A 6,584-nucleotide genomic window follows, 5' to 3' on the forward strand; every position below is an offset into this window, starting at 1 on the left:
AGTTTTTTTATTACTTTTACTTAAAACATTTTTTAAGTTGATATTTTATTGAAATTCCTCCAACTACTATACTTGTTTCTAGTATGGGAGATATACATTAATATATTCTAGTATTTTACTACTGGTGTTTGAAATTCAAGTCCCATCATCACTTGAGAGAGATAAATGGCCATCTTGTAAACACCTGAGTATTAACAAGTCTTGCAGTGAAACAGCATCTGCAATTTTTCAACTTCAAGGTACGAATGTGAACCAGCACCTCTCCCCCATTCACATAGAGGCCGATTCGTAGACTTGAAAGATCTGTAGTTTGTGAAACATTTTACATTGAAGAAAACATGTCATACAAATAAAGGGGGAAACAGGATTTTTTGGGCGTATTGCATAGGTTAGGGGGGTGCATAAACTTTTGAGTTAGTGGGCCAGAAACTTGTGTTTATAAGGTGACCATATAACCAGTGTTTTACTGGATATTCTTGAATTTTAGTCGTCCCATTTTTATGAGCATTACTTTAATTTTTGAAATCAAGATTTTTTTTTCTGCACTCGTAAATTAATGCCTTTGACGATTCTTTGAGATAATTACTGATATTCCATTACCTAGGGGATATTCTAATGAATATTTCCAAATAGTTTCGATTCTGCCTGACAGGAGACTTTGCATTTGTGTATGAGTGGACCTATAACAAAGGCCACAACAGGCAAAATGCCTAACGAGGTAGGTGGCTGAAAAAGAAATGCCCATAAAAAAATATGGATGTTGAATATAATTAAAATACAGCAATCCAAAATGAGAGCGATTATCACAAAAACTAATACACACTAAAGTATAAAAAATAGAAAAAATGATTGTGATAAAATACACTGCTCATAAAAAATTATGGTTATCTTATCTAAATATTAATAGCTTCTTGACTCATCCTATTGTAGACATCGTTTTTTTAAACATCAATTGTGGTAAAATTCACAATTCCTAGGGCTAAGCTATTCTGTTTATTAACAATCATTTTAGAAAAAAATTCCCTGAGACACCACAACCTGGTCCCTTGGTAAATGATACTGACATTTTCTTGTCAAAACACTTAATTGACAGGATGTCAATAAACCCCGATTCATCCTATCTATTCCATTTAACAAGTTAAGTTTAATTGCATTCGAGACCAGTGTTCTTCCAATGTAAACATATTCAGAAATTCATCTCTCTTCGTAGCTCAATCTGTGTACCAACAAGTGTGTGTGGCTCTCTGTAGGTATGGTCTTCAAAACCAGGGAAAACTACAACCCTGAAAAAAAGGAAATAGCATGACTAGAAGTCACCTTTTTAAGAATGAAACCGAGCATTCTATTCAAATTTTTTACCACAAACGCGCGGAGGAATGTTTAGAAAACTTAAGCCACTCGTCGATGGGAATTCATAAATCGGTGGTCCTGTTGCATCTAGAATAATTTTACCATTTAACTCGTAAATGAAACAGGGATTGTTCAAACTAAAATGGGTGACCATGTGCTTGTCAATGCTGAAACTTGTGCTCCATTTATTTGCTCATACTGCGATCATATTCAAGTTCATCTGGAGCAACTCCCTATCGCTTGGATTTCAGACTAGGTTCATGGTATCTGTTATTCTTCATGGTAATTTTAGCAAATTTGCTAAAAGTCCCATAGATACTCTGAATTTATCAATAAAAAGTGAAAAAAGTATGAGGCCAAGGGGTGTTGAATTTGAATACTTTGCACTATAATCATTCTCATACTTTGAAATACTACAGATTCTTTGCACTTATATTTAAAGTGTGAAATATCCATTATAGTGGATATCATCCAAACTAAAGTGCAGTTCATTCCATCCCTTCAAAATTCATGTGTTTAACTACAACATAATTAAGAGTCGCTAGTTATTATTTAATAATTAACTAATGAATGAATTAAACACTAAAATTTACTCCAAACAGTAAAAGCCCACTTTTAATAAATTGATTAACCAACATGAACATATTAGTTTCTGACATTAATTAATAATCATAATTCATTAATAATTGATTGAATATTATCACATTTTAATATCAATTCTTTTGTGTCGTTCTTTAAGTCACGCACTACCATTATTGCACCACTGATCACAGGGGGTTTAGAGGGTTGTCCCCCAACCATAGCTCCCACTAGTGATTATCTTTATACTGATTCACAGGATTTCTCACCCCTGGACATTGTTAATTAATCAAATAACGATTTCGTTCTTATATCACAAATAACTGACGAATAGAAAAATTATAACTGTTACGAAAAATCTGTTGGATTAAATGTAATTGATAATTATCGCTAATTTAGTCGATTAATCAGCAATTTTTTTTTTTATTGTGTCATAGCTGATTCAAGATTAGCAGAACCTGGAAGTTCAGGCAAAATGCCATAAATGCCTTTTTTTTTTTTTGCCTATTTTCACTTCTTTTTTGTAAAAATGCCTTTTTTGAACTTTTCCAGCCATAAATGTCTATTTTAACATAGTTTTGAAATGTATTAGTGAATTTTAGAGTCCATAATCTGCAAAACTTGGATATTTTGAACAATGAAAACAAAATAATTGTTCTTTTTAAAATTTTCCAGTATTGATTATTATTGTGCCTGAGTGGCATGGTGGTAAGATGCTCGTCTACCACCGTGAAGGTTGTTGTCAGGGTCCCGGGTTCGAACCCAAGGGAGGATATAGATAAGGTATTTTACCTAAAAGAACTCGAGGCGACCACCGATAGACAGCACCTTCACTTCCAACCCATCTCACTAATGGCAGTAAATTACAATATAGCGATATGGCCAGAGTTGGTTTTGGTGAAGTAGTAGTATTGATTATTATCAGAAAGTCGTCCCCCCCCCTCTTTTGTAGCCCCTATTTAAACTCGAATGAGTGATCTGAGAGATGGGGAACTTAGTGTTGCCAACTTTGCTTTGACCCGATGGTGTTAGACGCGAATGATTTTGTTTCAGATGAACGCAGCCCATGTTAGAAAAGCAGAGAAAAATTAGAAATTTGCTTCTCCACATGATTTATATAACATATCAAGCTCAGGCATTAAACCGCATTGTATATGTATAGCTGACATCATGGCTCACACAAAGCGTGGAAAGGCTCTGGGACCCCATAATGTTTTGGATTTTATTATTTACACCATAAATGCACTGTTGCCAACCAAATGGCTCTATTTATGTTACATTCAAATTTAGTATTCGATTAAATTGACCAGAGTTGCCCTAAGGGGTATGCACCAGATGCGACCATAGAGCCGCCCGAACTTGGAGTCTTGCATATGTGGCAACATTTAAAAATAAATAAATTTTCTTACAAGAAAGAGCAAAGTTGCTATATGTTACAACTATGGAAATGATAATGATTATTCTAAATAATAAAACAGGTGAGAATAATTCAGAACTCGAAGGAGCTCCGCATCTACTAATGGTGGCCCTGGAATTAATACAATCATGAGAGTCCATGAACATTTTATTTTGGGCTTGAAATCAATTTAACTTGGATAATAATGCAGTTTATAAACTGTAATTAAAAAAAAAGACAGATTAAGTGCAACCAATTTTTCAGCTAGTTTTTGGACCCTTAACTCCTAATTTTTAGTTATATTTTCTTTCTTCCATAAATTATGTAGGCACTAAATTTTTTTAGTGCCTATTTCAGGCATTTCTAGTGCATTTTCGCCTACATATTTTGACCATTTTTAATGCCTGAACTTCCGGGCTCTAACGATTAGTAATAACAATTGTTACAATACTCTGTTAGATTTAGTTTTGTTGTTAATTAGTTAATTAACAATTAATAATTTCACTTTCATGTCAACTAATTAACTATTAACAATATTAACAATAATTAATCACAAAAATCAAAATTGGACTCAGTATAGTAAATTTTCATTAGTTAATGACTTTGCTTTTGTTGTCACAACTAATCAATGACTAGTAATAGATATATAATTAATTGTTACAAAAACTCCATTGGATTTACTATATTCCACTATAAAATGAATACTAAGGGAAAATAACTGTTTTAAAGTGCAGATTATCCAAACTAAAGTGCAGTTAATTCCATCCTCTTTCTAAACCTAGGAGAACTCATCGCATGAGATTTTCTTACGCCGCAAAATATTTTGCTTCCCGCTCAAAACTGAAGGTCAGAGTTTTCAATCTTGTATAGCTAGTAGAAGGGCCAGCAAAAACATCTTGATAATCAGTGCACTTCAAGTTAAAAATGAAAGAGAAAATGTCACTCGCGAGTTCTCGTGCCCTAGCAAACCTAGCAAGTTCTTCCTTATAGTGGTTAAGGGACTCCTCTTGCAACGCATGTTCAATCAGAAAATTCCTCGATCATAACCCACTGTGATCTATATTGCAACCACAATTCTGTCCAGTTCAACAAATTACCTCCAATGCCAATCTCATGTGAACGCCTCAAGAGTTTACCATGTTAGGCCCTATTAAATGCCTTCAGGAAATCAAAATACACATCGACAATTTTGCTTTTGCCCAAACTTAATCACAAGATCGTAGAAAGAAGATTGGTTTTTTGCCCATACATTCTCATCCCTCTACTTCAGCAGCTGCCTTTTGATAATAATTTCCAAAATTTTCAAGAGGGTGCTTAAACTCACTGAATAATAATTGAACATGGCTTCTCTACTTCTCTTTTTAAATATTGGAACCACATTAGCAATTTTCTAATACCGTGGGATGATACTATCAGCAACACTACTTCTGTAAATCTACACAATTGGCATCAACAATTTGGTATTTGAATTACTGCTGCATTTGCAATTTTGTCAGTGAAAATTTAACTTGACAAAATTTGCTAGACGTGCTTGACAAGTTTCAGCTGAAATTGCACAAATATGTTTAGTAAACTACAGTCAAACTTATTTAATTCAAAGCTCAAGGAGAAAGCAAAAAAGTTTAAATTATCCAATTCATTCATATAAGAGACTATGCTTTCAGAAATAGTGAAAAACTCTTAATAAAGTCTACGCTCGATATAATGACTCCTTTCATCCCATCAAAAATTTATGTTATTTTGGGAGGGTCATTATATAAAAAGTAAAACGTATATGATAGCGTTCTATATGAAAACATTCGGGACTTATCCTACTGGCCATTGTAATAGAATGATTGCCAGAACATGGGAATTGTTATAATGAGCGTCAACTGTAAATTCTAAAAACGTATAGATTACTGTGTCGTAGTGAGTGATCTATATCACTTACTATGACAGTTTCCTAGTTGTTGCAACAGCATCTGTGTGAAACGTAAAACAATCACAAAAACTATTTAATTTTTAAATTTGTAATTTTAGTTTGTTTTCTTTTGGATGTTCTTAAACATGGCACAAAATCTCATGGCAAAAAAAGTTGATTAAGAGAATGAAAAACATGATTTTTGAGCTCAAACAGCCATTTTTTTAAACATGTCTGTATAGCTTCTGTAATTATTGGAATAAAGAAATCTGTTGCTTCCCGAGTCTGTTTTGTACTCATCAAAATATTAAATGTGAATTTATTCTCTACTTATTCACCACTATTTGCATCCGTAAGTAATTATTTTCCATTTTAATCCATAATTTTTCCTTTGTTAAAGTTTGAACAAACGCATGAACCTAATTTGGACATGGTGAAAAATGTTACTAAGCCACACTAATGTTCCAAAATAAATGAACAATAATGAAAGAAAGACTTAACACATTTTACGAAACCAGTGACTGGGGTTTTAGCACTATAGCTTTTAAACATTCTGTATAGACTGTAGAGGTTATCATTCACATACACAAACTTTTGTATTTCATGAGTAGGGTCATCTGCTCTTAGCGGTCACTAATGAGAAGCAGCAGCAAAACTCCAGCTGCTCATGAAAAGACTAGTGTGTGGAACTGGTAATGAAAACATTGCTTATTGCCACAAGTTTAAATTTTGTTAATTGTAATTATTTTAATGCTGGCTGTGTGTACTTCATAATCAGGAAAAGATAAGTTAAACAACAGTTTAAAAGGGTGACCAAAATTTAGCTATAAATTCTGGCGCAAATGTGGCAGATCTCTCCATTAAAAAAGTCTCACCACAGAGAGCAACAGGCAGCCTACCAGCAGTAAAAATTCTGCTTCAATCATCACACTTCACTTCTGAAATATAGATGGAAGCACTGAAAAATTCACACACAACAATAGATATGCACACTTACACTTCTGGCACAACTCACTAGTTAGTAAATTGCCCATGGCGATAGATCTGAGTTGTGCTCAGTTTGAAAGAAATTACAAATTCTGAGAAAATATAGATTTTGCAAATGATATATTTGAACAAACTTCGAATTATCCAAAATATGAGGAAAACAGATCAAATTTAACAGGTAATTTTAACATTAAATTGAATAGGAAACTCAAGGATTCTGCCTAAAATTTCAATTACTCACATTCGCCTATATATCCAAAATAGTGGATGCATCAGTAACTCAACATAAATTGACCATCAACGTCTCCTGTCAGGCAGAATCAAAACTGTTTGGAAAAATATTCATTAGAATAATAGCTGCTGCGTAGCATT

This window comes from Pholcus phalangioides, unplaced genomic scaffold, assembly GCF_987345545.1.
Source record: "Pholcus phalangioides strain wild (caught in Gottingen) unplaced genomic scaffold, Ppha-v1.0 ptg000016l_1, whole genome shotgun sequence".
Lineage (NCBI taxonomy): Eukaryota > Metazoa > Arthropoda > Arachnida > Araneae > Pholcidae > Pholcus > Pholcus phalangioides.